This window comes from Eumetopias jubatus, unplaced genomic scaffold (genome assembly GCF_037043125.1).
Source record: "Eumetopias jubatus isolate StellerSeaLion01/CBP00866 unplaced genomic scaffold, mEumJub1_p1.0 scaffold_12, whole genome shotgun sequence".
Lineage (NCBI taxonomy): Eukaryota > Metazoa > Chordata > Mammalia > Carnivora > Otariidae > Eumetopias > Eumetopias jubatus.
The window spans coordinates 51,439,150-51,448,418 of NW_028274818.1; the positions used below are offsets into that span (position 1 = coordinate 51,439,150).

Below are 9,269 nucleotides of genomic sequence, written 5' to 3' on the forward strand. Positions count from 1 at the left end.
GGTGGGCAAAAGCGAACAAATGATTTCCTCTTAGCCAGCTGGGATGGAGACTCCCCTCGTGAAACAGAGCTGCAGTTTAATGGCATGGAACAAAAGCAGCTAAGCGGCTGCCAATATGCATCCGGCTGGCATCCAGTTGAGTCCCAGAACTGTAGTAAAAACAAGGGGGAGAGGGGAAAATAACCCGCCCTGCCTGGTTGATTTGTGGTGTCTGCAGTGACACTGCATTTGTATTTGCCTTTTCTCTGAAGAGGAGGTGGGCTCCAATGATAACAGTTTCAATCTCAAGGCCAGACATGTAATCGCCTGCCATTACTCCTTAATTACATGGTAACTACTACACCATTACTTTCTAACTCCAGTCTAATTGCAACTCACTTCTGATTAGTGGGCAATAAACACCCACAAACAGGGTCCGAGATCTATTTCCATAAAGCTTACTGGCAGCCTAAGACAAGGAATGCAAACATACAAATTGGGTGACTGCGGGGAGCTTGCCCCAGTAATCATAAAGAACATCGGTTGAGCTTGAACTATCCTCCCAATTAAGGAACAGAGCGATTTGGGAGTGGAGCGGAGACGTAGGGACCTGTATCCTAGTAGACAGAGTGCAGGAGGTGGGGATGTGGAGGTCTGGAGCCCAAGGTCTCCAGATCTTTTATTTATGGTGGTGTCATCTTTCCTAAGCACTTCACCTTCCTAAGAAAAAATGAGTAAAATACACAAAAACTTTACTTTGCAAAAATAAAGATGGAAGAAAGATCCTGTTTGTGAAAAAGCTCTGTGAAATAAAAGATATTGGGTAGTTAACTGTTACTATTATTTTTAGGGTGAGGAACACCCTTTGATAGTGAAAGAACATTCGAGGCCCCCAGCCAGTTCTTCTCGGACTTTAATGTGCATGCAGATCCCCTGGGGATCTCAGATTCTGATTCAGTAGGTCCGGGTGGCACTAAGATCCTTCATTTCTAACAAGCTCCCTGGTGATGCTGATGCTACTGGTCCCAAGACCTCACTAGGACTAGAAGGTTCTAGGCCATTCTGACTCAAGGAGCAGCTGTGGTCCATGATAGGAAGTAGGGCAGAATGAACACATGGTCCCTGATGGGAGCCAGCACACATGGCAGCCTCACCTCCTGGTGCAGACAGCAGCATTGTCTGGGAGCATGAACACATTAACACAGTAACCAAGGTACACACTCAACTCAGGTCAGGTCTTCAGTGTAAGTGCTCCACATACAGTGGGATAAATCTTGGGGAGAGGACACCAGGAAGGTTCTGAAGAAAGGAGGGGTTTTGTTTGATGATCGGCAAAGGTGTTCCTATATCAGAAAATGCTCCGCATGTGAGCATGATGATTCTGGTCAGGGGCTCCAGATGGACCTCTCGCTCTTCAAAATCTGACCACAGAAGGGGCTCAGGTTACTATTTGATGGAAAGAAGAGGTGAAAGGAGGAAAGAAGGAAGGAAGGAAGGAAGGAAGGAAGGAAGGAAGGAAGGAAGGAAGGAAGGAAGGGAGGGAGGGAGGGAGGGAGGGAGGGAGGGAGGGAGGAAGGAAGGAAGGAAGGAAGGAAGGAAGGAAGGAAGGAAGGAAGGAAGGTAGGTAGAGGGAGAGAGGGAAAGGGGGAGAGAGGGAAGGAGGAAGAGAATGAATTCTTTTGGGGGTAGTGGGAAGAATAGACATTGCCTACTTCACATTTTTGTTAATGGCTGACACTGAAAAGAATGCCAGAATTACAGATGGTTGAAGCTGGAAGGCATCTGTGAAGTCATATTTTTCAACCTCTCATTTCACAGCGTAGAAAACAGAGACAAAGTGCCTTTCCTGCACTCCTACAGGGACTTGGTGGCAAAGCCAGGACTAGATCCCAGCTTCCCCAGTTCTCATTGCTGTCTTATTTCCCATGCTCCTCATACCAAATAAATGAAACTTGCTTCATGGAATGTCCTTACATGCCAAATGCCCAGAAAGAATGGAGGCATGGCAGCTGGAGCCCAGCTGGAGCCACCATGGACTGTAGCCCTCCTTGACTCTTTGCTGAGCCTCTTGGTGCCCTCAGCTCTGAACACCATGTATTTGATTTCCAAGAGAAGACACTGGGTTTCTTCTGTTCCCATCCAATAGCGGGGAGAAGCCAGCTACCCCAGGACCCCAAACCTTCAAGGTTCTGATTCAGACTGATGATGCCTTTCACATGCCTGGACCTCACCGCACACTTGGCATAACCTGACAGCATCTGAGAGGCATGAGCCCCTGGGGAGGGATAAGGGACAGTACTACTTTCTCAAGAAGACATCTGGTATCCCTAAGTGCTACAGTACATCTCAGGCAATGCAGCCACGCCAGGCTGGTGGGGGATGCAGAGGCAGGGCCCGGAGGAGGAATGCTTTGGCAGTGAACACAAGGGCAAGGTGAGAGTGAAGGGCAAAGTGACCCGATAAGATTGCCCTTCTGGGAGGACACTGCTGAGCAGAACCCTTAGAATCCAGAAATACCATTCAAGGTGCATGGGGAGAGGTAACGGGCCTGGAAGCCAGCTAGCCTGTGGCATGCCTCCTGGCAGGCTCTCTGCTCCATATATGAAGTCAGGAGCCTGTAGTGGAGCAGAGCATATCCACATGCCAGTCTTCAAGTCATTTTTTAAAATAACCTTAATCTACCACCTATACTATGTACATTACGTGAGCAAATTTAATATAAACTCATATTACAACATTACTTGTGAAACTCCTAGCAGTGAGCATGGGAAGTCATTAAATATCCTTTTAGCAAAAACTCCAGTGAGATTCCTAACAATTATGTAGAATAGAATCTAAATCTACATGAATGTGGGGTGTTTTAGAAGTCCAATTGAAGGGTGCATGCTATGTTCGTGATACAGAGTGTAAATAAGAGTGTTGAAGGTTTCAGATTTGTTTCTTATCTCTATGTAGTACCATGAAACATGTCATTATTGGCAAGGCTGGCTTTATCTTCATGCTCCTCTTTATACATCAGCTTCATGGTCAACTCCTCACCAAGGAGGATGCTGAAGTTCAGAGATGTCAGGAGACTGACCAATGTGACTCGGTAAAACAGGGTTGTCCTGGCCTGGGGCTCTCGCATGCCTGAGTTTATACCAGGACATAGCCCAGCTAAAAATAGAAGTCGATGGCAGTCTATTTAGGCTCTGGGTCACACCAGCCTCATCCAAAGATGAAAGGTTTATAATTCTATTAGCAACACTTAGCCCTCATTGACCTCTGCTGTCCTTTCTTTGTCTCCACTGATGTAAGCAAGCCATTTCCCTCCTGCCTCCCTCTCCTGCAGCCTCAGGAGGGAGGCTGCTTTGGCTTCTCACCAGCCCCTGGTTATGTGGTGGGGTTTCCTGATGAGTCCAGGTGGTCCCACCGCAGCTACACTCCAGGTTGCCGGCTAGAGGAAGGGAGCCTGTGGTCCTTTTTCCCTCAATATTTTTACCTGTGGCCCTATTGTGCTGTATACACCACATAACCTGCAACAGTGCAAGAAAGCCTGCGTGTTGAGTGTCTGTGTGTGCACACACAGTCCAGGTGGGGGTAGGGTGAGGCGGGATTTATCCCGAGGAGCCCCCGTGACAAGGTCTCCCTTCTAAGAGGCAGAAAATACTGGGGAGAGGTATTTAGACAGGGACCTGGCAGAGGGAGGCCTGGAGGACACATGGTTACCAAAGCAGCTGCCCAGGTCCCTGTCAGAAGTAATGACGATAGTGTATGCTAGGAAGAGTCAGGATTCAGGCTCTGGGGAGAAGAAGAACATTGGGAGAATGTCTATAAGTCCTCCACCTTTTTAAACCAACTGGAGCTGATGATGATGATGATGATGAATTCCTGGAAGAGTTGGAAGAAACGATCAAGAAAGAATATCATAAAGAAAAACAAGATTCCCAAGAGGTAGCAGGAAATCAAAACCCCTGCCAAGATGGCGAGGAGGAGAACATGGCCGGGAGAGGAGGGAAGCCAACACCTGCTTCCTCTGGCCAGCGTGTCTGGCTCACTCAGCCCAATTTCAGTATCGGCTCAGCTTCGCCTCCCGCCTCCCCCCTCCCCCAGGCTCGCCCCTACCACATAGGGCATGACATTCTTTTCCCCACCATCCCCACCCCTCCCCACCATATTGCAACTGACAACAAAGGGATTTGGGTACAGTATACTCAATTCTTTAGTGAGACAAATTATGAAATGAACATATATGCAAGATGTAGTAATTAACACTCGCTGAGTGCTTGCTGTGTACATCATCTCTAAAAGTAAGAGTAGTCATGCAAGGTGAGGTTTGGAAAGGTTCAGTAACTTGCCCAAGACCACACAGCTAGTAATTGACAGGGCTGCGGTTTGACTGGGTTCATGTTTCCCCAGAGCACATGCTTTCTCATAATACCATAGAAATCTCTCCAAGGGAGGTGGTGGGAATTCCAACTGGGCACATGTTCATCTTTGTAGGAGGCATTTAATAAACACTAGATATAGACTGAGTATGCAGGATGCCTGATGCTGATCCAGTCTCTCTTGACTTTGCTGACATGTTTTCTCCAGGAAGGGAGAGGGCACTGGCCTGACTCAAAGTCCCTAAGTGGAGGTCAGAGCACCACCTGGCCAGGAGCTGGTAATGGGATTGTGGTAACAGAACACTCATGTCAGCAAGGCAAGCAATTGGGCTGAGAAATAGGACCTCCAGCCTCAGACGACAGAAGAGCAGGAGGCCACGCAGAATGGACCTCGTGGTGACAATGAGATCAGCTGCGTGATTGAGGTGTACAGAGGACAGGCAGTGTATGCCGGCACACTGGCTCTGGGACAGGATTGGTGGGGAGGGGATATGTGTACTGACTTGTAGGATCTGCCAGTTTCCATGGCTGTCAATGCTCCCACCATGGTCAATTTCAAGCTACCAATGTGATGTCAACTGGCTCACAATATTCCTCCCAAATTTGGCACTAAGCTTTTACCACTGCACCCAGGAAATGCTACACGAAGGACTTAAACCCTAGCCAAAATAGAACCTAGCTACAGACTCAGAAGTCTGGACAGGATTGCAGGAATTTGGAGGGATCATGCCTCTGTATTGGAGCATCATTCTAGAAAGATAGTTCTACTTAAACAGTGCCCGGGGGAGATCCTTGCAAAGTGTCTCCTGGCAACCCTTTCACTGGTTTCCAATTCCCATAACATACATACAGCTCTAGGTATCTGAACTGAATACCTACAGTCACAAATTACTGATTAATCCATTCCCTTATCAAATATTTTTAAGGCCTTCCCAAGTGCCAGTCACTGTGTTGGACCCATAAATCCTCAGTCCCTCTCGACCATACATGCCTTGAGGAAGGGGTCATGTTGATACCCCAGCACACAGCACAGTGCCAGGCACATAAGAAACATTTGTATATTTGTTGAGCAAATGATTGGAATGAAGCTCATTAATGGAAAAAAATAATATAAAGAAAAACAATATATCTTTAGGGAACTAAGAGAAGTTTATTTTCTCCACAGTATCTATTCTCCCTTTCTCAGCCTTTGTCTCATCTCATAAGTGGTTTGGGATTTTAAAGACATCACAGAAAGATTAAGGGTACATTTGTCAAGGTTAGAAGGTCCTTAACTCATTTGTAAAACAGCTGCATTACTTTATATGTTAAGAAAGGTGGGCTTTTTTTTTTTTCTAATTGAAAAAAAAAATCTATCAATGCCAGCAGTGGAGTGCTCGGGGGGATGGAGAATCCTAGTGTTTGGCACTGTCTGTGGGTCCAGCCTTTGAATAAAAGAGCAGAGGCCTGACGCATTGACTGGTGCCTTGTCCCTGCAGGGCATTTTTGAAAGAGAAGGCCATTTCCCACAACCCGAACTTCCTCTGCAATGGAGTGGAGTTCCTAAAACGTCAGCAGATATGCAAAGACAGGGAGCCCTGTAAGAAAGAGACTTAGAGCAAGGTATCAGTGGGAGCAGCCAGGTGGCGGAAGGAGCAGTTACAGGAGCTGGAGCTGCCGATTAAGCTGATCAAGATGACAACCTCCCCAAAGCACCAAGACTTCGTGTCAGAGCCCATGGGGGAAAGCCAGTGGGGAGCCTGGCTGGGATTGGTGAAGTCTTGGGCAAGAAGCTGGAGGAAATGGGCTTTGACAAGGCCTATGTGGTCCTTGGCCAGTTTCTGGTGCTAAAGAAAGATGAAGATCTCTTCCGGGAATGGCTGAAGGACACATGTGGTGCCAATGCCAAGCAGTCCTGGGACTGCTTCGGGTGCCTTCGAGAGTGGTGTGACACCTTCTTGTGAGGCTTTCTTGGGGACCCCCCAGTCCCTAGCCCCAGCATTGAGTCTCCAGAGTTTGTAGCGGGGTAGGGACTCCTCCCCTGTCCTCTACAAAGGAAGAGATTGCTGTTGTTGTACTCACTTCTGACGTACTTCAAGGTCTTTTGGGAGTTCTCTCCTCTCACCATTTCAACTTTTTTGAAATTCTCGCTCTTGCATGCATCTCCCTTCTTCCCCTGCCAGTTTCGTGTTAACAATTATCAGCTTTTCCGAGGGGATTCCTGGCCCTTCCTTCACCCCCCGCGCCCACTGGTCTGTTTTATGCTATTTCGCTCCTTTTTTGGCGGAATAGTCACTGTCCTTGTAAAGTTTTTTAAATCAATAAAGTCAGTGGCCTTCAAAAAAGAAAGAAAGAAAGAAAGAAAGAAAGAGACTCCTGAGCAAAACTACAGGGTCATTTAGAGCCTTAGGACCACCTAAGGATGCTGGAGCATCCTTTAGTCCAAGGCAGTATAGAAGAAACCAAAGGATGGGGTGAGGGGAGTGGGGCCCAAAGGTGAGCCCCGCTGACCAGTACCTCTCGGAGACTGAGGAAAGACAAGGGTGGATGGTAAGGAAATCCAGGCTAGAGCTCCCCCTGCCTCTCCCTACCCCCAAAACCCAACCTGGAAGCTGCTTCTCCAAAATTGAGATTGAGTGGGTTTATCAAGCTCATTCCTAGGAAGGACTCTGTAGCTGGTGTCTAACAGATGAAGAACTATATTATCTAGTCTGTGACCTCCAAGGAAGGAATTATCTCAGGGCCCCAAGGAAGGTTGGGTATTAGATATAAAACATGAAACATTTTCAATTGCTGCTTGTCTGTTTTTCGTCGTCGTCCCCCCAACACACATTGATTTAAACTCAATCTACAGCACTATTATTTTCCTCATATCTCTATTATAGGATTAATCATGTTGTGCTATATTACTTTGTATGTCTGTCTCCACTGCTGTCTGAGAGCTACTCAGTGGCAGGAACTGTGTGTCTACGTGTTTTCAGTGCCTGGAACAACCCCCCAAACACAGGCAGTGTTTTCAATATGCTTCTGTAGTGAACCAATTAATTCATTTGTTAATGGGTCAGCATGAGGAGAAAGAGAAGGAGGTCAAGAGCAGAGGGAAGGAAATGGAGACCAGGATAGGAGCTTGAAGAGTCAGAAATACACCTGAGACAAGGGGCTTGGGTGGACATCACTCCACACTGACATGACAGAATCAAGAACGATCCCCAGATGACCACGAGCCTCGGAGGAATCAAAAGCAGTGCCGCTTTCTTCCAAAATGGTGGGCCAGGTTAAGTCACTCTGCAAGTTTTTAAGTTTAAATAAATAAATGAATCAGTGAAGAACCAAGCAAAGGGCAAGGAGGAGGCGATTTCAACAGAAACATCAAAGGGTGACCTTTAAAGTAGAAGCTGGGCGAGAGCATCTGGGTTTCCAGGCCAACAGGGAGCATGGAGCAGCCTCGGTGATGAAGTGATGTAGTAATTCCCACAGGAAGGGAAAACACCAATGAGGCACCCAGCATATATAGTTAGGACCCAAGGATCCTGTCCTTCCTCCCTCTCTTCTTTCATGCCATTCTTAGGAGTCCAGATGGGAGCATCTCCTCCAGGACCCTCAGAGAAGCTGGAGGGGAAGATCTCTGAGGTGTGTCAAATTTTAAAAATCCCAACTTGGTGAGGAGACACTACTAGAAAGGATTATTTCAAGGGTGGAGAAAGGATCTCTTGCAATAGGGAGACCTCTGTAACATAGATCTGCAAGTATCCCATGGAGGCAAAGGGGTGTTCTTGTACAGGGAGGAGCAGACCAGGCTGCAGAGAACCAGGGCTGGGGACGTGGGTTGGAAGGGTGGCAGGATAGGATGGTAGACGGGGGGATGACCCTGAGGCCAGCTCATTCTCAGGACGGGCTTTACGGAGTTGAAAGCTGACCAAAGTTCAGGGATATGGGGGAGGGAGAGAAGCTTAACCAAAGTTTGGTAACAAGCATCTTGTTCCAATTGATCGGTGGGGAGAAGTGGTTCAGCTACTCATTTATGAGGAACACAGAGGATCTGTGTCCAGCCCTGACATAGGTAAACAAGGGGGCATCTATGAGTCTTACCTCAGTCATCTGGAGAAGGATGGATCTTTCCTGAAACAGAAAAGTTTTCTTATCTTCCCTGTTTTCCAGGATCACAGGGCTCAGGTAAAACTCAGCACTGCCAGGTATAAGAAGTTTTCTTTACATTTATCCCCATCTGCAGAAACTAGGGTGGTTTTGTTCTCAGTGATGTTTTTCCTAAGGTGGTTGGTTATGTTATTTGTCTGGAATCAAGCTTCCGCTTATGATCAAAGCTGTTTAGGTCCCAATCTTCAGCCTATCTTTTTTTTACTTGAGTGCATCAGATTAGGTGTTCTATATGTATCCAAATTTCAATATGGATATGATCCCAGCATTATATTCTCATTAGCAAGACTATCCCTGTCACATAACAATCTCTTAAGTTCTGTCCACTGAGTGACATTTTATAAGATCATTTAAATTCCTTTGGCTTTACCGCTGTCCCCATCAAAGAAAACTTCTGATGATGATTTGGCTTCTCATGTAGTTTGACTACAGGGAAACAATGCACTAATCATGGAGCATTTAGTGCTCTGCTTGTATGAAAATGGCTCCTCATTGTAACTTAATCAGCTGGCCTTGACATTAACCTCTCTCTCACATGCATCTCAGGCACCCAGCATATATAGTTAGCACCCAAGGATCCTGTCCTTCCTGACACTTGTTAACACAAGTCAGCCCAGTGTCACCTGGCCAAAGACAGAAATTGTCTCTATGCCTGCCAAGTAGAAGCCAAGTCCCAAGAGTGTGGGGACATCTACAAGGTACTCCTGAGGATGGCACCTTAGATGACCCCACTACTAAGTCCAGCTCCTATTTCTAAAACCCTCAAGTCTCTGCAGCCAAAAACTGTTG

General features: G+C 46.9%; 1 pseudogene; it reads left to right on the forward strand.

Moving 5' to 3' along the window:
• Positions 1–6,020: 6,020 nt before the first annotated feature.
• On the forward strand, positions 6,021–6,289 carry LOC114224022 (barrier-to-autointegration factor pseudogene; annotated as a pseudogene).
• The last annotated feature ends 2,980 nt before the right edge of the window (positions 6,290–9,269 follow it).